Raw genomic sequence first — 26,128 nt, 5'->3', positions numbered from 1 at the left:
TCTCTCAGTGACATTATCAATAGACAAAAAATACTAATGTGTAGCTGTTTTATTTCACTCAATAGACAGTATTCATAGGTCAGTGTACTGAATAATACCAGGTAAATAGGTGCTAAGTTGTTGGTTTGCTCTCAGTGGAAAGTTTGAATTGTGTCGGGTACGAATGTATGACTGTTTTGTTGTTCTTAGTAGACTGTACCAATAGCATTGGATACTTGGTATCAACTGCATCATCATTTGCCTTGAGTACTGTTATGAAACTGGATTGTACAACTGTTCAGTTGCTTTTAGTATAGCTAACAATTGGTTTGGTTCTTTAGAATAATGTTGTGTTGGTCTCAGTTGACCATATCGATGGCTTAGGGTTCTGATGTATTACTATTATGTTGCTCTCAAAGGACAGTGTGAATCGTATTGTGTTACATATGTGTAACTTACGTGTTGCTCTGATTAGACGGTATAAATTGACTGAGTTACTGTTGTACAATTGGTAGCTCCTCCAATGACATTTGATGAAAAGGCTAGATTACTTATTGAAAATTGTTGTGTTAATCCTAGTGAACTGTATCATTGCCTAAGATGTTATTATGAAATGCCATGTTGGTCTCATTGGATGATAGGAATTTGTTCTTAGTGATTCACATCAATAGCCTAGTGTACTATTGTACAATTATTATGTTTCTCTCAGAGGACCTTATCAATAAGCTAGGGTATCATGCATAAGATAATATGGTTTTCTTAGGTGAACATATGTTTAGCCTACTGTACTAAGGTGGAATGGTTATGTTCTTACCAGGAGGTTTATGAATAGGCAAGTTATTTTAATGTATAGATGTTGTGTTGCTCTGAGAAGACTACCAACTGCCTTAGGTACCACTATTGATGTTAAGTTTCTCTCAGTGACATTATCAATAGACAAAAAATACTAATGTGTAGCTGTTTTATTTCACTCAATAGACAGTATTCATAGGTCAGTGTACTGAATAATACCAGGTAAATAGGTGCTAAGTTGTTGGTTTGCTCTCAGTGGAAAGTTTGAATTGTGTCGGGTACGAATGTATGACTGTTTTGTTGTTCTTAGTAGACCGTACCAATAGCATTGGATACTTGGTATCAACTGCATCATCATTTGCCTTGAGTACTGTTATGAAACTGGATTGTACAACTGTTCAGTTGCTTTTAGTATAGCTAACAATTGGTTTGGTTCTTTAGAATAATGTTGTGTTGGTCTCAGTTGACCATATCGATGGCTTAGGGTTCTGATGTATTACTATTATGTTGCTCTCAAAGGACAGTGTTAATCGTATTGTGTAACATATGTTTAACTTACGTGTTTCCCTGATTAGACGGTATCAATTGCCTGAGTTACTTTTGTACAATTGGTAGCTCTTCCAATGAAATTTGATCAAAAGGCTAGATTACTTATTGAAAATTGTTGTGTTAATCCTAGTGAACTGTATCATTGCCTAAGATGTTATTATGAAATGTCATGTTGGTCTCATTGGATGATAGGAATTTGTTCTTAGTGATTCACATCAATAGCCTAGTGTATTATTGTACAATTATTATGTTTCTCTCAGAGGACATTATCAATAAGCTAGGGTATCATGCATAACATAATATGGTTTTCTTAGGTGAACATATGTTTAGCCTACTGTACTAAGGTGCAATGGTTATGTTCTTACCAGGAGGTTTATGAATAGGCAAGTTATATTAATGTATAGATGTTGTGTTACTCTTAGAAGACTACCAATTGCCTTAGGTACCACTATTGATGTTAAGTTTCTCTCAGTGACATTATGAATAGACAAAAAATACTAATGTGTAGCTGTTTTATTTCACTCAATAGACAGTATTCATAGGTCAGTGTACTGAATAATACCAGGTAAATAGGTGCTAAGTTGTTGGGTTGATCTCAGTGGAAAGTTTGAATTGTGTCGGGTACGAATATATGACTGTTTTGTTGTTCTTAGTAGACCGTACCAATAGCATTGGATACTTGGTATCAACTGCATCATCATTTGCCTTGAGTACTGTTATGAAACTGGATTGTACAACTGTTCAGTTGCTTTTAGTATAGCTACCAATTGGTTTGGTTCTTTAGAATAATGTTGTGTTGCTCTCAGTTGACCATAGCGATGGCTTAGGGTTCTGATGTATTACTATTATGTTGCTCTGAAAGGACATTGTGAATCGTATTGTGTAACCTATGTTTAACTTACGTGTTTCCCTGATTAGACGGTATCAATTGCCTGAGTTACTGTTGTACAATTGGTAGCTCTTCCAATGACATTTGATCAAAAGGCTAGATTACTTATTGAAAACTGTTGTGTTAATCCTAGTGAACTGTATCATTGCCTAAGATGTTATTATGAAATGCCATGTTGGTCTCATTGGATGATAGGAATTTGTTCTTAGTGATTCACATCAATAGCCTAGTGTACTATTGTACCATTATTATGTTTCTCTTAGAGGACCTTATGAATAAGCTAGGGTATCATGCATAAGATAATATGGTTTTCTTAGGTGAACATATGTGTAGCCTACTGTACTAAGGTGGAATGGTTATGCTCTTACCAGAAGGTTTATGAATAGACAAGTTATATTAATGTATAGATGTTGTGTTGCTCTCAGAAGACTACCAATTGCCTTAGGTACCACTATTGATGTTGAGTTTCTCTCAGTGACATTATCAATAGACAAAAAATCCTAATGTGTAGCTGTTTTATTTCACTCAATAGACAGTATTCATAGGTCAGTGTACTGAATAATACCAGGTAAATAGGTGCTAAGTTGTTGGGTTGCTCTCAGTGGAAAGTTTGAATTGTGTCGGGTACGAATGTATGACTGTTTTGTTGTTCTTAGTAGACCGTACCATTAGCATTGGATACTTGGTATCAACTGCATCATCATTTGCCTTGAGTACTGTTATGAAACTGGATTGTACAACTGTTCAGTTGCTTTTAGTATAGCTACCAATTGGTTTGGTTCTTTAGAATAATGTTGTGTTGGTCTCAGTTGACCATATCGATGGCTTAGGGTTCTGATGTATTACTATTATGTTGCTCTCAAAGGACAGTGTGAATCGTATTGTGTAACATATGTGTAACTTACGTGTTTCTCTGATTAGACGGTATAAATTGACTGAGTTACTGTTGTACAATTGGTAGCTCCTCTAGCTGCAATAATGTAGCCCTCTCCGATTTTTTATATCTGATGTTTACTGGAGAGGGCTACAATTCCACAGGATCTCCGTAATGGTGCAAAATTAATTTTTTAATGCGGCTGACTTCGGTCTGAAAAGATCGATTTTATATTTGACTTCCTTTAGATAAAATGATTTTTTAATTCAGGTTGAACAATTTAATCGTATATAAACCAAAACCAGATAAAACACATCAGCATGTTTACCAGTCGTCTTTTTCAGCAGCCATGACAGTTCTCGCGTGATTTTATGGGATGTACGCTTGGAGTTTTGATGGGCTTGATAACGTGAATGTCAGTGTAAATAATCGATCTTACCTCGTTATATCACTAAAACATCATTTAAGGAAATGGTATATAATGGAAAATTCATATTTACCGCGTTAATTATGTTTAAAATAGGGGAATTCCTATATTCAGTTCAAGATCCGCTCCTGAATTCTCATTGGCTGTCCAAAAATAAAACCGGTCAAGGTCGGTAAACATGGCGGACAAATTCAACTTTCGTTGTTGACATACACGAAAAATAACCGATATATGGATTATACTTGATATTTTTGGATTAATTTATGCCATAGACATCTACAACGTTTGAGTTCAGGTAAGAAATGCAAATGTTATTGTCATTTATAAACGATTTGAGACGAAATCGTTGCGGGAGTGAATCACTCCCGCACTTGCACCATTACGGAGATCCTATGGAGTTGTAGCCCTCTCCCAAAAAAAAAAAAAAAAAAAAAATCGGGAGAGGGCTACATTATTGCAGCTAGTAGCTCCTCCAATGACATTTGATGAAAAGGCTAGATTACTTATTGAAAATTGTTGTGTTAATCCTAGTGAACTGTATCATTGCCTAAGATGTTATTATGAAATGCCATGTTGGTCTCATTGGATGATAGGAATTTGTTCTTAGTGATTCACATCAATAGCCTAGTGTACTATTGTACAATTATTATGTTTCTCTCAGAGGACCTTATCAATAAGCTAGGGTATCATGCATAAGATAATATGGTTTTCTTAGGTGAACATATGTTTAGCCTACTGTACTAAGGTGCAATGGTTATGTTCTTACCAGAAGGTTTATGAATAGACAAGTTATATTAATGTATAGATGTTGTGTTGCTCTCAGAAGACTACCAATTGCCTTAGGTACCACTATTGATGTTGAGTTTCTCTCAGTGACATTATCAATAGACAAAAAATCCTAATGTGTAGGTGTTTTATTTCACTCAATAGACAGTATTCATAGGTCAGTGTACTGAATAATACCAGGTAAATAGGTGCTAAGTTGTTGGGTTGCTCTCAGTGGAAAGTTTGAATTGTGTTGGGTACGAATGTATGACTGTTTTGTTGTTCATAGCAGACCGTACCAATAGCATTGGATACTTGGTATCAACTGCATCATCATTTGCCTTGAGTACTGTTATGAAACTGGATTGTACAACTGTTCAGTTGCTTTTAGTATAGCTACCAATTGGTTTGGTTCTTTAGAATAATGTTGTGTTGGTCTCAGTTGACCATATCGATGGCTTAGGGTTCTGATGTATTACTATTATGTTGCTCTCAAAGGACAGTGTTAATCGTATTGTGTAACATATGTGTAACTTACGTGTTGCTCTGATTAGAAGGTATCAATTGCCTGAGTTACTGTTGTACAATTGGTAGCTCTTCCAATGACATTTGATCAAAATGCTAGATTACTTATTGAAAACTGTTGTGTTAATCCTAGTGAAATGTATCATTGCCTAAGATGTTATTATGAAATGTCATGTTGGTCTTATTGGATGATAGGAATTTGTTCGTAGTGATTCAAATCAATAGCCTAGTGTACTATTGTACAATTATTATGTTTCTCTCAGAGGACCTTATCAATAAGCTAGGGTATCATTTATAACAATATGGTTTTCTTAGGTGAACATATGTTTAGCCTACTGTACTAAGGTGCAATGGTTATGTTCTTACCAGAAGGTTTATGAATAGACAAGTTATATTAATGTATAGATGTTGTGTTGCTCTCAGAAGACTACCAATTGCCTTAGGTACCACTATTGATGTTGAGTTTCTCTCAGTGACATTATCAATAGACAAAAAATACTAATGTGTAGCTGTTTTATTTCACTCAATAGACAGTATTCATAGGTCAGTGTACTGAATAATACCAGGTAAATAGGTGCTAAGTTGTTGGGTTGCTCTCAGTGGAAAGTTTGAATTGTGTCGGGTACGAATGTATGACTGTTTTGTTGTTCTTAGTAGACCGTACCAATAGCATTGGATACTTGGTATCAACTGCATCATCATTTGCCTTGAGTACTGTTATGAAACTGGATTGTACAACTGTTCAGTTGCTTTTAGTTTAGCTACCAATTGGTTTGGTTCTTTAGAATAATGTTGTGTTGGTCTCATTTGACCATATCAATGGCTTAGGGTTCTGATGTATTACTATTATGTTGCTCTCAAAGGACAGTGTGAATCGTATTGTGTAACATATGTGTAACTTACGTGTTTCTCTGATTAGTCGGTATCAATTGACTGAGTTACTGTTGTACAATTGGTAGCTCCTCCAATGACATTTGATGAAAAGGCTAGATTACTTATTGAAAATTGTTGTGTTAATCCTAGTGAACTGTATCATTGCCTAAGATGTTATTATGAAATGCCATGTTGGTCTCATTGGATGATAGGAATTTGTTCTTAGTGATTCACATCAATAGCCTAGTGTACTATTGTACAATTATTATGTTTCTCTCAGAGGACCTTATCAATAAGCTAGGGTATCATGCATAAGATAATATGGTTTTCTTAGGTGAACATATGTTTAGCCTACTATACTAAGGTGCAATGGTTATGTTCTTACCAGAAGGTTTATGAATAGACAAGTTATATTAATGTATAGATGTTGTGTTGCTCCCAGAAGACTACCAATTGCCTTAGGTACCACTATTGATGTTGAGTTTCTCTCAGTGACATTATCAATAGACAAAAAATACTAATGTGTAGCTGTTTTATTTCACTCAATAGACAGTATTCATAGGTCAGTGCTGAATAATACCAGGTTAATAGGTGCTAAGTTGTTGGGTTGCTCTCAGTGGAAAGTTTGAATTGTGTCGGGTACGAATGTATGGCTGTTTTGTTGTTCTTAGTAGACCGTACCAATAGCATTGGATACTTGGTATCAACTGCATCATCATTTGCTCTGAGTACTGTTATGAAACTGGATTGTACAACTGTTCAGTTGCTTTTAGTTTAGCTACCAATTGGTTTGGTTCTTTAGAATAATGTTGTGTTGGTCTCAGTTGACCATATAGATGGCTTAGGGTTCTGATGTATTACTATTATGTTGCTCTCAAAGGATAGTATGAATCGTATTGTGTAACATATGACATTGTGTAACTTACGTGTTGCTCTGATTAGACGGTATCAATTGCCTGAGTTACTGATGTACAATTGGTCGCTCTTCCAATGACATTTGATCAAAAGGCTAGATTACTTATTGAAAACTGTTGTGTTAATCCTAGTGAACTGTATCATTGCCTAAGATGTTATTATGAAATGCCATGTTGGTCTCATTGGATGATAGGAATTTGTTCTTAGTGATTCACATCAATAGCCTAGTGTACTATTGTACCATTATTATGTTTCTCTTAGAGGACCTTATGAAGAAGCTAGGGTATCATGCATAAGATAATATGGTTTTCTTAGGTGAACATATGTGTAGCCTACTGTACTAAGGTGGAATGGTTATGTTCTTACCAGAAGGTTTATGAATAGACAAGTTATATTAATGTATAGATGTTGTGTTGCTCTCAGAAGACTACCAATTGCCTTAGGTACCACTATTGATGTTGAGTTTCTCTCAGTGACATTATCAATAGACAAAAAATCCTAATGTGTAGCTGTTTTATTTCACTCAATAGACAGTATTCATAGGTCAGTGTACTGAATAATACCAGGTAAATAGGTGCTAAGTTGTTGGGTTGCTCTCAGTGGAAAGTTTGAATTGTGTCGGGTACGAATGTATGACTGTTTTGTTGTTCTTAGTAGACCATACCAATAGCATTGGATACTTGGTATCAACTGCATCATCATTTGCCTTGAGTACTGTTATGAAACTGGATTGTACAACTGTTCAGTTGCTTTTAGTATAGCTACCAATTGGTTTGGTTCTTTAGAATAATGTTGTGTTGGTCTCAGTTGACCATATCGATGGCTTAGGGTTCTGATGTATTACTATTATGTTGCTCTCAAAGGACAGTGTGAATCGTATTGTGTAACATATGTGTAACTTACGTATTTCTCTGATTAGACGGTATCAATTGACTGAGTTACTGTTGTACAATTGGTAGCTCCTCCAATGACATTTGATGAAAAGGCTAGATTACATATTGAAAATTGTTGTGTTAATCCTAGTGAACTGTATCATTGCCTAAGATGTTATTATGAAATGCCATGTTGGTCTCATTGGATGATAGGAATTTGTTCTTAGTGATTCACATCAATAGCCTAGTGTACTATTGTACAATTATTATGTTTCTCTCAGAGGACCTTATCAATAAGCTAGGGTATCATGCATAAGATAATATGGTTTTCTTAGGTGAACATATGTTTAGCCTACTGTACTAAGGTGGAATGGTTATGTTCTTACCAGAAGGTTTATGAATAGACAAGTTATATTAATGTATAGATGTATAAATTATATTTATATTGATTTTATTTTTTATTTTATTAATGGTCGTAGTTTTAAAATTTGCGCCTTTACTAGCAGGTGTTGGTAATTGATGGAAGAGCCAAAAAATCAGCTGTTGTGACATGGGAAATATAGTGCTCAAAAATATTATGAAGAAAGATTTTTTTTTTTTTTGAGAAATGCTATATTTAATCGCAAAAGTTTGAATTCAATAACAATACATGAGTATTTTCCAACAAGATGATTTATTCATTAAGAATAAACATTATCAACACGTAACAATACAGTAAGCACAACTGAGTAAAACGAAATGTGCTCTCCCTGAAGTTTGCATTATTGAAAAACCCAGCTGTTGGATTAATGTTTTGCATGTTCATGTTAACTGTTTTCAATGTTGCTGGCATGGAGGACGATGTTGTGGCTGTGGAATTTGACGATATGAGAGTTGTGGTCTCATGTGCAGATGGTGACGGTAAGTTTTCAAGTTGAGCCTGATTTTCATGGGTTCGTGGTGGCAAGTTCGAGAACCTGGTCGACAGCGGTGGAAGAGCTACGATCGTAAAAGGGGATGAAGATGCAGACGCCATCGCAGAATGCTTTTTAGGCGGAAGCGCCTATTGCAATTGCTTTCATGACCTTCTACGTCAAAGGTCAAATTCCTGCCCTTTTTCATGGTAGCTCTATCTGATGTTATTTAAACTAAGGGCATACAACTCTTTACCCCTCCCCCCCACTGTTCGACCCCCGTTTAAACATCGTTTTTGATAATAGAACTGTGGTATGTCTCAAACTTTTTTACTTCATCGTTTTTAATTATCCATTGAAACTGCCTTTAGCAAAGATAGCAATTGGTAGATCTATGAGTTTACGTTTTTTATAGTACAGGAACGAACGATAACTCTTGCGATGGTATGCGACATAAACAAAGGATAAGCACGGAGTCTGATGCCTGTAGATGAAATTGCGAGGGAAAAAATAGTTCAATTTGAAATTGCGTGTTTATGAGTACAAAAGGAAAAATTGATAGGGAAACAGGTACTGAATGCTTTTTTTTTTAACAACAGTGTGTATAAATCTTTTTAAAAAAGATTATTAGAATGCTACCATGCATATAAATTATTTGTAAACATACCAATTTTTCGCGTAGTAATATCAGACAATACTGCATATGCAGTGTAAAAATTTTGTCAACAAACCCACGTTGAGAACACCTGGTGACTGCCCATCTTCGACATAGTAAGGTAAGTTAGGTAACTTATGTGTTATTTCTCATTGTATAAACATTTGCCTCATCATTTTAAATTTTCGTGTTACAATAATGGTGATAACGTTTTCTTGATCGAGGAGCTGGTACTTTCTTAATTCGAAATTCTTCTGACTCTAATCCCCGCTTGTATATTGTGACGTGCGGAAGAAACATGTCACAGTGTAAAAGCGGGGATTAGAATCAGAGAAATCTCTGATAAGTACATACATTTTATGAAAGAATTTATCTTGTTTGTGTTAGGCATTCATCGTTAATTCTGAAATGTCGGTCTATAGTTATGAATACTGTACATGGCAAGGCCTTTATGATTTCTTTAAAGTTTAAAATTTAGCACAATGGAATCGCATATAACTGAAGATAAAGTTTCCTTTTTGTAAGTTCATATAGTGATTTTATAATACGTTACGAACTGCACTGTATGATACAGGGTTCATTCATTTTTTAAATTACAAAAAATTACAATATTCAGCTTGGTTTTAAAATGACTCATGAATAATGCAAATGGATTTTCTCTAAAATATATCTCAAATACAGCTTTAAGTATCATAAACACAATCCAAATCAAAAAGGGAAAATCAAAATTCCTTTTTTTTGACCCTGTTTTTCATATCTGCATCCATATACACCCCTTTTTGCCAAAAATAAGCCTTTACAAGTCAAAGTTGATGGAATTTTCCTGAGTCATTGACATTTAAATGCATTACGCAGACATTTAAAATGAGTAACGTTCCTCTTATTCTTATAAAAACTTATGAAGCTTCAGAGGAACGTTCCTCTTTTCACTTCAACAGAAATCTTCACAAAGAATCTGAGGAACGTTCCTCTTTTCACTTTAACAGAAATCTTCACAAAGAATCTGAGGAACGTTCCTCTTTTGACTTCAACAGAAATCTTCACAAAGAATCTGAGGAACGTTCCTTTTTTGACTTCAACAGAAATCTTCACAAAGAATCTGAGGAACGTTCCTCTTTTCACTTCAACAGAAATCTTCACAAAGAATCTGAGGAACGTTCCTCTTTTGACTTCAACAGAAATCTTCACAAAGAATCTGAGGAACGTTCCTCTTTTCACTTCAACAGAAATCTTTATTAGAACATTTTACTCTTCATTTGTGTTTTACGACATTAAAACTATTTCCTTTAAGTATTGTGCAATACCCTGTGCAGAGGGCGCAAAATTGTAAACCCGCGACTGACCTTAAGTTTATTGTTTCTATACCCCCCGCAAACAAAGTTTGGGGGGTATATAAGAATCACCTTGTCCGTCCGTCCGTCCAAATATCCGTCTGTTCGTCTTCTGTGCAATTGGACTTAAAAATGTTTTGCTTAAATTAATTGTAAATAATTGATGTGCGATTGTCAACATTTTACTGGAAAATCCTGATTTTATTTTTAATATCTATCATGATGCAAATTGATTTGTTATACTTTCATGTTAAATACTGAAATCTGATTGGTTAAGACGCAGTTCATAATCCGTTCTATTACCCTCAGCGTTAGCAACGCACTTAGCAACGGGTAACATTAAAAATGTTACATGCGCGAAAATCATGCGCGTACGGTTTGCCGTAGAATTCACGTTATTACTATCTAAAAGCAGTGATGTTTTCTTTAAAATTAAGACATTCAGTATAACAAAATAAATAGTGCCTGTTTGGGAGGATAACAGTTGAAATTGACACCCCTCGAAAACAATTGTCAACCTCCGCTTCGCGTCGGTTGACAATGGTTTCCTCGGGGTGTCAATTTCAACTGTTACCCTCCCAAACAGGCACTATTTATATAATGATACATTGCGGTGATTATTATTGCAGGGATGATTTTCACCCCTATTGCACATGTAGCTAATAAGCACAATTGAAATTTAGAAGACATGCTAATTATGTCACTTATTAAATAACTTGTTTAACAAGTGTGCAAAATTACTCCTGATGATAGCGGGTTTGCAGCCCATAATTTAACAATTTTAAATATAAAATCAAAAACTTTGTGTCAAGCCGCTGAAACAACAAAATGATGTTGGTTAAGTAATATAAGGACTGATGAAAAAGGGTGCACACACACACACACACACCGTAAACTCGAGGTCACAACTCTAAGCACATTATGAGCACTCATTTGGAGCGCAGTCATTTGTTAGTCAAAGTTTGTATAGGAATGCAGTTACACGCCGCAGGAGCTGAGTAGAAATCCCTTGGTCAACTGTCACATTTTCACCTTGTAAAAATTTAAAATACAACTGTACAATGTATTTGAATTTCCCAGCGAACCCACAGCAATTCCAGAAATATAACAGTATCGTGAAACTCTGGGGGAATGCAATCTGGTGTGACAGGACCTAAGCTTTGAGAAAACAATCAGGTTACCAGAAATTTGCATTTGTCAAATTCTTTGAGCTGGATGATAGTAACAAACATTAGTAAAAGGATGTAAAATTTGAATTACAGTTCTCATATGAAATGCAATCATTATATTAATATATATGTAAATTATATCTAACACTAGCTAACAATTACCCCCACCCCCTTCCTAATAAAATCACAACATACACAAGCTATAATTCAATAGTGTACTCGTAGTTTAGATAAATCTACAAATCTACCTCTGGTATTAGTAGGATATTTTAGGTAAAAAAAAAACCAACTCACTTTTTGGCTTTCTTGAAGTACCTCATGTTTATCAACTAGAAAATATCTAATATCAAAATACTCCAGTATATTCTGTAAATAACTTCTCAGCATGCATGGTCAATAGAAATGTCATGACCTAAAGCCCATATTCATCTGCTACATTTGGTTTGCTAATGTCACCACCGGCCATTCATGCACATGCTAAGGTCCTCTATCAGATGTCAATCACTAACTGGATGCTGATAAGATGTTCGGGGTGTGCTAATAATAGTAACTGTGTGAAATTTGAGAGCTTTCAACAGCAGATCACTGCTTTAGGAACAGATGCAAAATGTGGTCGCAAATTTAATTTAAGATCAACGCTGCATGTGTACTTTATGAAGGTGAACAGAAATATTGTTTGGAAATTGCAGTTGCAAACTTCGCAGGATGCTTGCATCAAGGTAATAAATACTTTTATTATATCCAAACGTTTAAAATACATAACTGAGTTTCTTTTGCTCTTCTGCTTATTTACTACAATCAAGGTAATTGCAAATCTAAAGCATTTAGATTAAATTGATACAAAATTCTTGATTATCTGATATTTAAGAAAATTATTGTAATCATCAAATTTTGAAAATGATGTGCAAAATTAAAATATAATCATGATACAATGTAATGTTATAGGTGATGATGATTGGCAGTGACAAAATATTTTGCCTTGTGGATTTTGGTTTGAAATCACTGCATTTGAATTGTTTGCTGGTCTGGTGGATGGGTAGCATTAATTTGGACAGAGCTTGATCGAGATGAAAGATGCTTGAAGATTAAGGTTTGTTATTCTTAATTTAAAATTAATCTCACACTATAGCTGTCCTTCTGGGACTAATACTCCCACAAGGCTCTTTTGAAACAGAGTAATCGGCTAGCCACTTCTCATTTTACAGGTTATCAATTTCCCCTACAAATGCTTATCAACACCATTGCTAGGAAAATGGCCCTCTTGGGACAAATGAATTCAGTAACACTATAAACTCCATTTACATGATGTGAGTTTTAAATCTTTCAAATCAGACTTTGTAAATAGGAAAATCATAAACAGATATTAGGTCATATGGAATAGGAACATGCTCTATTTAAGAAAAAGTTAAATATTAAATATATGATTAATCTGCCGAAATGAATTATCACACAATTGTAACCTGTACAAATGTGAAAGGATTAATCTAATGAGTGCACAGGGGCCCATTTCACAAAGCAAAATTAATTAAGACTTAAAGTTATATCTTAGGAAAGAACTTTTTCCTTAAAGTTCATTACTTATTATGAATTTTAACTTTAAGACAGGTAAATTGATGTTTTAGGAACAAACTTAACATGGTGACTGTTTATATTATATTGAAATGAATTATATGCACATTTAAGTTGAACAAAAATACTAGATAACGGGTATCATTAAGACTTTTTCACTTTTAAATTACTTCTAATTTATTTAAACATGTTTTATTGAAAAAATTCAATAGGATTGGACAACAGGCATAGCTAGCCTATGTATGTCCTCTCCTTGTAATATATCCACTTTACTTCTAAACTGAAAACATTAGAACTATCAAATTATACATATATTTCTTCAATTAATTTCTTTGGTGTAGACTTTTAATTTTTACAATTGTTTTAGATTATCTGGTTGCACGCGCAGATGGATAGCGGGTATAAAGCTATAGCTAGTGCACTGATGATAATTAAGTTATTCATGCCTGAGAATTACTGATATCTTAAAAAGGAATAAATACTACATAAATACTCAATTAAAGAATGACTGGATGATTTGTCCTATCCCTCCACAAAATTAGCTTTTCTTTTAGGGGAGAAATGTTAGGTGTTTTCTTCATCTTATTTTTTTTTGTCGGGGAAGGGGGTAGGGGGTAGGAGTTACCGCAAATTAAGTGATTTGGGAATATTGATGCTAAATCATCCATGAGAATGCTGTTTCATTCAGAAATTTTTGCCTTTTATCCTCACTTCTTCTATCAGTCAATATGCATTTATTTGCAGCGTTTTCTTTTTAAAAAAAACACCCTATTTTTAAATCAACCCTTTTAAGCAGGCACGTAGCATCAGGATGTAAAGAGTGGGGGGGACCCCCCCCCCCCCCCCCCCCCCTTAACTTTTTCTCACAGAAAACAATTTTCTTAAATTTACATATCAAAAAGTGAATAAACATGGAGTCCCCCCCCCCCATTTTTTTGGGAGCATGTAAAAAATTGAAGAGAATTTTGATGAAAAAAACATCAAGTCCTTAGTATAACAAGTCAGAATTTATGATGAGCAAGTATTCTGAATAATTTATGCTTCTAAATTTCAAACAAAAATAAGTTTGATTAAGCTCATCAAGCTTATTTACTGAATCTAGTATTCCCTTGCTGCAACATTAAATTGATAGGATGAACAGAATCTGAATTATACAGCTTTCTTGTTTGACGTGGTTAATAATTCCTGCTTTATTTAAGTGATGCAAATTCCATCTGCTCAGCTGTCTGGCTTAAAACCAATAATTTAGAGCTGTGAACCATTCTCATACTCACAAGAATGACCGGCCCCGATAACAATAGCTTTGGGATTTGATGTGAAGTGTTAAGATCTGTCGCCATCCAAAAAAAGTAATGCAATAATACCAATGTGTTTTAAGATTAGAGCAGAAATTCAAGAGTATATTGATGTTTGGTAGATTCAAATCAAATTCATGCTTAAGTATCCTGCTTGGATTCTGTAAATGTTTAAACGTATTTAGGTATATAGGTATTTATATCTGAAGAGAAATATTTGTTGTACAAATATCTCTCTCTCTCTCTCTTGTGCTACATCTCTCTAATTTCTCTCTCTCTTTCAAGTTAAGCAATGAAAAACGTATGTGACCTTTAATATACTGGGTATTTCTTCTTAAAGAATGTCAATACCTAAATGTATGTTTGAGAATTTGTGTGTTATCAACAAAAATAAGCATTACCACCAGATCTTCATTATGAAATGAAATAACAGGAAGTTATTTAGCGATGATGAGTTTTAATGCAAATATCTATTATACATAGATTCTATAGAAGATCTGGACATCCCCCCTGGGAGGAAATCAGTGAGGCCACAGAAAAGTTCAAAAGCCATCCAGCCAGTCACACAGTATGAACAGAAGATAAACAGAACAGAAGATAAACCTTGATTCATGTCAACCATGTATCGAAGACCGAATTAAGTGAAAGTGCTTTGTGGAAAATGCAGCTCTACTTGGGAACTCCATCCTGAATTTGATGGATGCGAGCTTTATGTTTTTAGTAATTATAAAATCATATGCACTGAGACAATTATTAATATAGTTAAATTTTTAATTATATAAACATCTAATCCAATTACAAACTAAACTTGATATTTAATATAAAAAGAAATATTAATAAATTGGTATTCTTAATTACATGCCTATGTATGTCTAAGCTGTTATTTTGAATTGTAACCCAAAAATGCCGCAATATAAAATATTAAAAATTCAAACTCTTTTTTACTTTATATCGAGCAATCAACTTAGAAAATTTTAGCTGATCATCATCAGGACTGAGCGATAGTCAAGTACTCGAGTACTTGTTAACATCCTTAATATTTACGTAAAGTATAACATGTTTAAATGCTTATTTAATTTAAGATTACCGGTATTTTGCTTATTGCTGTTTTTACTTTCAATTGGAACATTCTTCTTGTACCATTTCTGTTGAAGTGAAAAGACGAACGTTCCTCAGATGAAGTGTAGAGATTTTAGTTTAGGTAAAGAGGAACGTTCCTCTGATGCTTCATAAGTTTTTATAAGAATAAGAGGAACGTTACTCATTTTAAATGCCTGTGTAATGCATTTAAATGTCAATGATTCAGGAAAATTCCATAACTTTGACTTGTAAAGGCTTATTTTTGGCAAAAAGGGGTGTATATGGATGCAGATATGAAAAACAGGGTCAAAAAAAAGGAATTTTGATTTTCCCTTTTTGATTTGGATTGTGTTCATACAAGATGCAATTAATTAATTGATATCATAAATATTCCAGATAAGCTATTACAAAGATATTTAATTGAACATTTAAAGGGAATTAACATGATTTATCCTTTTACCTATCGTATTTACTTGTATCTCAGAATTACGTCATCATTACTCTATAATGAAAGTGACTAAGATTTCCTATGGAAATTTCTCTACATCATAATTTATGTGATAATTTTGATGACTGCATCCTTTTTTACAATTTTAAATTCATGAGAACTTTGACTATATACCGGTATATCTTTGATCTACCATGTTCATGATTAATTGCAATTCCAAAAAGACTCAATTATACACCTGACAATGATTAAAGGTAATAACCTAACATATATCTATTTGTTCTATATGTATATGTTCTTTCAGATGAATGTCAAGAAACTGATTAACATTAACTGACAAGAGGAAACAATGAGAGCCCAACATCATTCTTCATTTCTGGTGAAGGGGAGAGTTGCTAAATTTGGGCGCACAGCAAAATTCAAGCAAAACAAAGAAAAAGACGGATGCTGTAAATGCGGTGTTGGCGTCCCAGTTCAGCACTTTTAAAGAGGGACAAATATTGCACATTTGCAACTTCTAAATGGAAGCAGGGCCGGCCTCTTATATATGCTGGAATCCTCATCTTAACGGCCTTAACACCATTTTCAAGGTTAGTAAATACACTGTACAACTAAATTTCATTACAATATTCCCCGTAGTTTTCTTGTTTAAGTATGAACTAATTATACCCATGCAGGAAGGAGAGGGGTATATTGTTTTACCCTTGTGTGTCTGTTTGTCTATAACACAAATTTTGTCAAAGATATCTCGGCAACAATCTCAGATGCTTGAAATTCTAACTCAGTCTTTGTAAAGGCATGCCATACGGTAGGATTCATTTTTCAAAATATTTGATGTCACCTTCCCTTACATGTAATGTTAACTATGCTTTTTTGTATACACATCAGAGCAGGGGTATCACTAGTGAGCATTGACTCACAAATACAATATCTTGTTATCATATCTTTAATAATTAAGTACATATTCTTGTTCTAAATGCAATTATAAACTGAGGAATTTTGGGGGGAAAAAAATTAAACTTTCATTTACAGTTCAATCACTATATTTTCCATTACTTGTATGTAATATACCCAAATAACCGTACAAATATTGATAATTCATATTGTGTGATCTTCTTATATATTTCATCCTTTATTTGCAAAATACATGTATACTTTTAAAGATAAATTATTTAAGGTAAAACACACATAAATTCAAAATATTTTATAGATTAATTTTATTTTCAAATCCATGTTTTCTTTATTGGAGGTCAAGTATATTGTATTGAAATATTGCTTGATAACATATCCATTATTCATTTTCATCAACACATTTTAGAATATCCTGCTGAAAAAGACAGCTGTCATTGGTATATTAATGGATGCAAGACAACACTAGTGAATTGAAATTGTTGATACCACAAATGGCACTCTCTAGGATTACACACTTTCCAAAAACACAATTATGGCATGCAGCTATAAAGGGATTCTTTGGAAGTCTATGTTCTGTAATTGGGGGAATTTCTCGTGAAAATTCCATTAGTATTAAAATAAAAACTTAAAAGTTAAAAGTTCAAATGTCTTCAGTACTAGAGACCTGTGATTTGACAGTACAACATTGAGCAATTGTAAAGGACACATAATTTGTACACTATTGAATATCAATCTATAGTTATCCATAAATTACTTGGCTTTTACATTGTACATGTATTGTAATTCTCAACATTTGCATATATGTTTGATCTTTGTTAAATATATGTATGGTGTACAGTACAGTAAGTAAATACAGTTTTAAACATTTGTCAACAAAATGTATGAACTGCAATCTGAGGATCATTTAGAGGTCTGTAATTCTCCACATATAAAATGACTTTGAAATCAACCTGTTACTGTTAAACTTGAGAATATATTAAGAAAACTTCAAAATCTCTTTATTGATTACCTTTTTTTACTACACAATGTCCATATATTTTGTGTATTATTCTATAAAGCTGATTTCTCAATGGCTTTTGCTTCTCAGGTGAGCAAAGTGACACACAGATTACTTGATTGTGTAAAATACTGTAATCAAGTGATGTACAAATGTAACTTCTGTATATTGGTGAAACATTATTGTAAAGAATAAAAAACTGCAGTCTCAGAAGTTCAGTTTACTAAATTCTAATACTATAATACTCTTTCATCATTTTGATGTCAAAATGACTATTTTTAATAAATTTGCATAATAAATGAAAATGTATTCCTGTAATTTCAGCTTGCTTATAAATATCAATTGTTATACGAATGTACTCCACAAAATAGATGTTTTGATGTTAAAATTGCTTTTCTCATCTAATCTTTATTTAAGGCATGATCCCGACTAATCTGGTGCAGTAACTGAGTATCTCCACATTTACTACATGTATATACCTTAATTGACACATTAGAATAGTGTTTTCTGTTATCAAACCAATTCTTAAAAAGAAAATAGTTATAACACTATTACATTGACAACTTGCAATCATGCTTCCGCCTATCAGTACTTTCAGTACTTTGATTTTTTTTGCTTAGAGGAGAGCGATCTGTTATATGACCTCATTGAACTCTTATTCCTTTGGTTCGACATGAACATGATATGTCGTGCTTCAAATCCCTGATCATTAAGGTAAGTGTTTGCAGTGGCCCGTAAACAGTGGGATGTGTATTTATGCTCCACACCAGCAGCAAAGCAAATCTCCCCGAGAGACTTGTTGAAAGTGCGCTTTGGCAGGGGTTTTGCTGAATACCAAATATCACAATGAACTCTCTCTTATATGTATTGGTTGAAAAGATTTGTAGCATTTGAATCTGTTTTTGACATCAGTAACTTTAAGAGATAAACATGACAGCAGTTTTCATTATCAGTTGCATACATTATCTTGTCTGTATGGCTGTCATCGGCATCTACACCACCTTGATGATTATTTTGTAATGTTTTGTGTTGTAGTGCAGCATATTGGCAAGTTTCATCTGTGCAGAAGACAAAGCTGTTATGATTAAACTTATGGTGGAACTCTAAACCTCTGGTAATAAAATTGATGGACAGAAAGTACCATACAGCATGGCGCAAAACCACTGGTGATGATGTGGCACCTTGGAGGTATTTATAAATCTTCTGCAGATCATGTATCTCGATAATATCTTTGTGTGATGTTGGTTTTGACAGATCAAGTCAGGTTCGCTCTTTAAAGAAACCATCCAAGATTCCATTGGCTGTTCTGAACTCCTTGTCATGGACTATATTTACATCTTTCTGAATGTCAGCAAGATGGCGATTTATTGCTCCTTTGATATTGATCAAAGTATTTTTGTGGTACAAAGGCTAAACATCATCATCAACTTTTTCTTTGGGGCTGGCTTCACAATAAAATCACGAGAGATGACTGGCAAGAGTTGACACATTTGCTGTTTGCAGGTCTAATGGTGCACCATTAGTACAGAACCATAGATCTCCATGTTCCAATCTAAAAGGAGTGAGTTGTGTTTTAGAGACTGACATTGTGTAACGTTTGGGGGTCTTGTGTTTGGTTGTGTAAATTCTGCAACAAATCTTGACCCTTAAAGATTTTTATACAAATGTCAAATTGCTGCAAACACATTTACCTTGAAAAATCCCCATGCTGTATTTCTTTTTGTTGATTTTGCTTGCTTGGAGTCGAAAAATTTCTCTATTTCCTCATTTGTAACAGTTTTGAATCTCTGTGGAAAATGTGGTTTGTTTTCATTACTTCAGTTTTGATTTATAGCTCACCTGAGCTGAAAGCTCAAGTGAGCTATTCTGATCACATTTTGTCCATCGTCCGTCTGTAACTTTTTTTAACTTTTAACATTTTGAACTTCTTTTGTAAAACCGCTTCGCCAATTTCAACCAAAATTGGCACAAACCATCCTAGTATAAATTGCAGAAATGAAAGACCGATCTTTATTCAAAGGGGAGAAACCTCAAAACTGTAGAAAAAGAGAGTGCATTTTTAAAATTTTGGAAATAATGTTGTTCTTTGTGAATCATATCAATAGCCTAGTGCACTATTTTACAATTATTATGTTTCTCTCAGTGGACCATATCAATAAGCTAGGTCGTCATGGTGAACATAGGAAAAGCTAAGTTTACTATGGTACAATGGTTATGTTCTTACCAGAAAGCGAATATCAAGAGGTAAGTTATACTAATGTACAGCTGCTGTGTTGCTTTCAAGAGACTACTACCAATAACCTAGGGTACTAATATTGATGTTAAGTTGCTCTCAGTGACAGTATCAGTAGCCAAAAATACTAATTTGTAGCTGATATTTTTCACCCAATAGAGCTATCCATAGCCTAGGGTACAGAAAAATACCAGGTATATACCTGTTAAGTTCCTTTCAGTGGACTAAAGCAATAACCCAGTGTACTTATTAATATTTGGAATGATGCTTCTATATAGACAGTTTCAATCGCCTGAGGTTCTGGTGCATAGCTGTTGAGTTGCTTTCTGTGAAAAGCATGAATTGTGTCGGGTACTAATGTATAACTGGATTTTTAGCTCACTTGAGCTGAAAGCTCATGTGAGCTATTCTGATCACATTTTGTCTGTTGCTTGTCTGTTTGTAAACTTTTCATATTTTCAACATCTTCTCCAGAAGCACTGGGCCAATTTCAACGAAACTTGGCACAGAGCATTATTAGGCAAAGGGGATACAAAGTTGTGAAAACTAAGGACCACCTTTTTTTTCAAGAGGAGATAATTAGGAATTATTGAAAAAATTTAAGAACTTTTCAAAAATCTTCTTCTCAAGAACCAATTCGCCAGGAAAGCTAAAACTTGTGTGGAAGCATACTAAGGTAGTATAGATTGTGAAAATCATGACCTTTTAAAGATAGGGTGGGGCCACAATGGTGGGTCGAATTTTTTCATAGGAATATATTGAGTAAATCCTTAAAAATCTTCCTCTCAGAAACTAACCAGTCAGGAAAATTTGTGTGGAAGCATCCTAAGGTAGCAAGGGATAGTTTCGGATAAAGTAACCGTCAATATTTTTGTAAAGTTGAAAGTTGCTGTACTTGAAGGCTTATGAGTGTTGCTAAAATTCATGAAATGATTTTTAATGATTTTCATTAGTTAGAGGGGTGTCTCTTGTTGAAATTGATATGCAATATGTAGGCCCCATATGTTAGGTACATGAGAATCAGAAGTAAAATGCAAAACCCGCGGCTATGACTGTTGTGTTGACTTTACACAGTGAAATTGCAAGTTACAGATGGGAGGTAAAATAACACGAAAAGTAGATGGATTGGACATTGTCAACTTTACACCGGTAAGTTTCTGACATGTGATGGTGCAACATGCACGCGGTACGGAATGTCAACCCTTTGCAGGGAATTAGTTGGGGGAGGTCTAAAAAGCTGAAAAATTAGCAAAATATGAAAGGGTTAAAATCTAATAAAAACCAATATGTAGAGAATTTAACAGGTTTTGACTAGTAATTTTCTTCAGAAATTGGTGATTGGCCTTATAAAGAGTGAATTAAAGGTATTTGACCTGAATGGGAACTGAGGAAATTCTAGTTACAGAGTTCCGAAGACACGCATCCCCTGGCTACAATGAATTGTATAAAAAAAAAACTGTCCTGTGCCACCTTCAAGACAACATGGTATTTTCAGATTTTTCATTTCAGTGTAATTTTGAGTGGATTTTGTACCATAAGTAATATATTTTGTGAAAATGGATGATTTTTTGGCTGTAGATGTCATTACATGATTTATTAGCAAAAATATTCAAGGGGAGTAACTCCCTCTTAAATGTGTAGAATGACCACCACTAGAGTAAATTGGATTAGAGAGTAGGTATTTCATACCCTGGTGCGATTAATAGGCTTCAGTTAATTAATGAGATAAGAATAAATACTTTAAAACAGTTTTGATCGATTGAATCATTAAATTTATGAATTTGCAGCCATTTCGCTGTCTGATTTTATGAAATAACATTAAGCCACCTGACTTATATGACCGAATTTTTTTAAAACAGCATATTTTTATTTCAACTGAACTTTACATGTAGACAGATGCAGTTATCAAATTATACAATATGTCAAAAAAATCAAGTTTTTGCTCCTTCCTATCCATAAATGATATTTTAGATGTATTTATACAGAATTGAAAAAGCCACCCCCTCTTTCCAGTTGACTCCATTACCATTACATGTAGGATATGTAAATGTACATTTGACCTTGAAATAACATCTGTATGATAATTGCTCTTGAAATGAACAAAAAACAACATATTTGTACCGTTTCATTGTATATATGCATCAAAAATGTAGAAAAATTTGAACATTTTTCATGGAATTCTCATCCGTCCCCAGGTACCCAGGTGTGGTTGAATTTCATTTTAATTAAAAGCAGAAATCACACATGTAGGTCTTACTATTTTAGCAAAGTTAAAAGGAGAAACCAGACTATATATGATATCCACTAAATATGATTTTAGGCTTACTTTTTCATGAAAACAAGAAATCAGATGTAGGGCGGCATGTCTTTTAGTGAATAAAAATGCTACAAATCATCCATTTTCCAAAAGAGATCAATTTTAGATATCAGTGATGGTTGTTTTCTATTATGTGTGAAAATGACTCAAGGAAATTGCCACAAGTTTCAGAAAATTAGGTAAAAGTGTTCAAACTAATGCTTCTTGTGAAAATCAAAAGATAGGGGGAGGGTATACATGTAATGGTATTTTTAAGTGATGTGATGCTTTTATCATGATAATATCAGGTAGATGTTTGTAGTATTAAACAAGGTTTCTTTTTTAAGGAGGTTGAACAACAATTGACCTCTAAAAGATTAGATAAAGATGCTTTATTTATGGGGAGCCCTATGAATCTCTGTTAAATAGAGGAAAGTGGAAATGGTGGGTTCACTTAAATGGCCATACTTTTCTTAAACCTCAATGGAATTGGCAAAATGTGGTGTACCTTTTCTCAGAACAGGATAAGCTTTTTAATTTTAAGACAAGATGACTTTTCAGAGAATGTTAGTGTAAGTTAAAGGAAGCAAGGGACAGTTTCGGATAAAGTACCCGTCAATATTTTTGTAAAATTGAAAGTTGCTGTACTTGAAGGCTTATGAGTGTTGCTAAAATTCATGAAATGATTTTTAATGATTATCATTAGTTAGAGGGGTGTCACTTGTTGAAATTGATATGCAATATGTAGGCCCCATATGTTAGGTACATGAGAATCAGAAGTAAAATGCGAAAACCTGCGGCTATGACTGTTGTGTTGACTTTACACAGTAAAATTGCAAGTTACAGATGGGAGGTAAAATAACATGAAAAGTAGGTGGATTGAACATTGTCAACTTTACACCAGTAAGTTTCTGACATGTGATGGTGTAACATGCACGCGGTACAGAAGGTCAACCCTTTGCAGGGAATTAGTCACTTTCTTTAAATTAGAAACCTGCGAAATATATATATATATGTATATATTTTACTTAATTTAAGCGTTTTATGTCACAATATGGAGGTATCCCATGCCAGTGATTCAACCTAATATAACAAACAAGTGAATATCTAACATTTTTGTTTTATTTCAGTTCCACTTGGAATGTGAATGAGGTATAAAGAACAAACCCCTTCAACGCCACTGTATCTTCTGCTTGAAGATTCGTCCAGTCTGGCGAACGAAAATGGAAGATGCATTCTCCATCGAATTCTGCTAAGATGTTGAAGTTGTCACACTCAAGACATGAACTCTACCAAGAAGTTTAAGGACAACTTTTACTCAATTGTGTGTCAGTACAGCCAGGGCACCATGCCCTCGTAAACCACTTGTCTAGAACACCAAGTTGCGACATTCTTTGCTTACCTACCGCAGCAATTTGCCATGTAGAAAGGTCCAAATGGCCTGTGTTTGAGAAGAGCTAAAACAGGCAGCATCATTCACGATGGCACGAGCCATCAAGTCTGTTGCTATCTGTGTGCAAAGAGGCTGAAGATGCGGAAATGAAAATGTCCTGTATTTCATGAGAAGATTAAAGATGTTAAACGAAACTATAAGCTGTAATTTTCATTATACTGTATTGATCATAGACGTCACTACAGTAACGTTTTAATTATCGTACTTAATCATGTCACATGCATATCATAACATTGCAAATGATTTATGTAAATCCCATTGGGGCAAGTGGCAATTGACATTTAATCAAAACTTTTTTAGCTCACTGACACGAGGTTGACTGGAGCTTATGTTATACCGTTGGCGTCTGGACGTGGTAAAAGTTTGTGGTGCAGGTCTTGTATCTAAATTATTAATTAACTTACCTTCATCAAACTTGCATGGATGGTGCATCTGGACAAACTAATGAACTTTTAAGACTTGGATGCTGAATCTGGAACTTGAATTCTGGATGTTGGCTTTAAAAATGTTAAGAGCAGAGCAAAGTTTTTGGAGCAGGTGCCATTTGATGACTATATCTTACTTACAACTGGTCCTAACTCCACCATACTTGCATGACAGGTGTGTCTGATGATAGATATGCAGTTGACAGGATCAAATGCTTAATCTGAGCCATAGGTTTCAGATGCTGAATGATGATACATTTAAGGTTTTTGGAGTTGGTTAATTTTTTTTGGAGCAGATGCCCTTTGATGGACACATCTTAGTTTTTGGTTTAGTGTTTATCAAATTTGTATAAATGATGCAGGTTTTGATACTGATGCACTCAACATGTATGGATGCTAAATCTGAACCATATTTTCCGGATTCCGGAGGTTATTATAATGGAGCACGTGTAGATTTTTTGAGTAGTCGAATGTAGGTTTGATATCTGGAGAACAGCTGTCCTGACAAACTTATATGGATCATATAACTTTGAATTTGATACATACGGCTTGCTTCAGAAACAGAGAATGATCTCTTCATTATCAAGGATGCTAAAACAATTGTCCTAAGTACCTCAATCAAACGTGTTTGAAAGATGAGTTTGTTGTTATATAAAATGATTCCTATATTATTGTATTGGATGATATGATACAGTATTGTGTTATATGATACAATTTTGAATAATATAACGTAGTATTGTAAAATAATATAATATTTAAGAAATAAACAGCAATTGAAAATTTTTATCGGACCTGGTTTGTCACGTGATCATATCCTGTGAAGCCCAAAGGGCTTCTCGGAAGACTTGATTACGTACCAACTGAGTTCATATCCCGGTGAACATTTTATTTAACGTTATATAATAAGTGCCCGAGAAAACCATTGTCAACCGACGCGAAGCGGGGGTAAACAATGGTTTTCGAGGGGTGTCAACAGTTACCCTCCCAAATGGGCGCTATTTATTTTATTATAATGAATGTCTTAATTTTAAAGAAAATTTTACTCCTTTTAAATAGAAATGAAGTGAATTCTATGGCAATCGGTATATGCGCATAATTTACGCGCATGTAGCAATTCGTTGGGTTACCCGTTGCCAAGTGTTGCTAACGCTCAGGGTAATTGAACGGATTACCAACTGCGTCTAAACCAATCAGATTTTAGTATTTAACATGAAATTATAATAATGCTGATTTTAACTTATATTTACATTTGAAATAGGCAAACCCTTGAGAATTATTAAAATAATCGTGTTTTAATGTTTACAATAATGCAACTGTCAAGTGATAAGCATGTGATAAGCATGTGCGGTAATCATTGTGAAATCATTAAAATGTTCACACAGAATTAAACGTTTCGCTATTCTATATATTCATTTATGTACGCATATTAGCAAATATAAGTATATGAGTATTACAAAATAATATATTATATGATGCAGTTCCGTATCAAGACATATCATTGTAATGTATAATGTGATACAATATTGTATCATATAATAAGGTACGATATTATATGCGTATTTTAAAGTGGTGCGATAGAATGTGATACGTATTAAAGAACAGGGGCGTACAAGGCGTTGTATATCCCCCACTTGAAGCAATGGAGACGAAAGAATTTCAATTGAAGTTTGAATATTAATTTTTGGTTTGTATGCATTGTTTTTAGTATAAATTTCAGGATGAAAGCCAATATTGTGCTTTCGTTCTACAAACACGACAGTTATAGATTTCCAAATAAAGCTGCACAGCGTTTTATGCCAAAATCTTGGTTCATTCACTGTTCTAAATTGCAAAAATTTAGGTATGAATGGGTCCAGTCTCCACCATAAAAGTACTTTTATTTAAAGAATAAGTTTTTAATGAATTTTATTAT

The 26,128-nt window shown here is 34.0% G+C and overlaps 1 protein-coding gene and 2 long non-coding RNA genes across 3 annotated transcripts in view; 2 read left to right on the top strand and 1 right to left on the bottom strand.

The window, feature by feature from the left end:
* Window positions 1-23,609, top strand: part of LOC136273960 (uncharacterized) — a 68,614-nt gene extending 45,005 nt beyond the window's left edge. Inside the window, exon 6 of the mRNA XM_066079774.1 lies at window positions 23,469-23,609. The gene's annotated coding sequence lies outside the window, so the exon portion shown is untranslated. The remainder of the gene's footprint in view (window positions 1-23,468) is intronic.
* On the top strand, window positions 11,391-15,500 carry LOC136273959 (uncharacterized). Its single transcript, XR_010712199.1, has 3 exons — window positions 11,391-12,227; window positions 12,454-12,598; window positions 14,856-15,500. It is a non-coding gene; the product is annotated as an uncharacterized lncRNA (long non-coding RNA).
* Window positions 18,447-25,350, bottom strand: LOC136273962 (uncharacterized). Its single transcript, XR_010712200.1, has 4 exons — window positions 23,741-25,350; window positions 23,506-23,627; window positions 19,501-19,596; window positions 18,447-19,361 (listed from the first exon to the last, which is right to left on the bottom strand). It is a non-coding gene; the product is annotated as an uncharacterized lncRNA (long non-coding RNA).
* Between the last annotated feature and the right edge of the window lie 778 nt (window positions 25,351-26,128).

This window comes from Magallana gigas, chromosome 3 (assembly GCF_963853765.1).
Source record: "Magallana gigas chromosome 3, xbMagGiga1.1, whole genome shotgun sequence".
NCBI classification, from domain to species: domain Eukaryota; kingdom Metazoa; phylum Mollusca; class Bivalvia; order Ostreida; family Ostreidae; genus Magallana; species Magallana gigas.
This window is presented reverse-complemented; position numbering and strand designations above follow the sequence as displayed.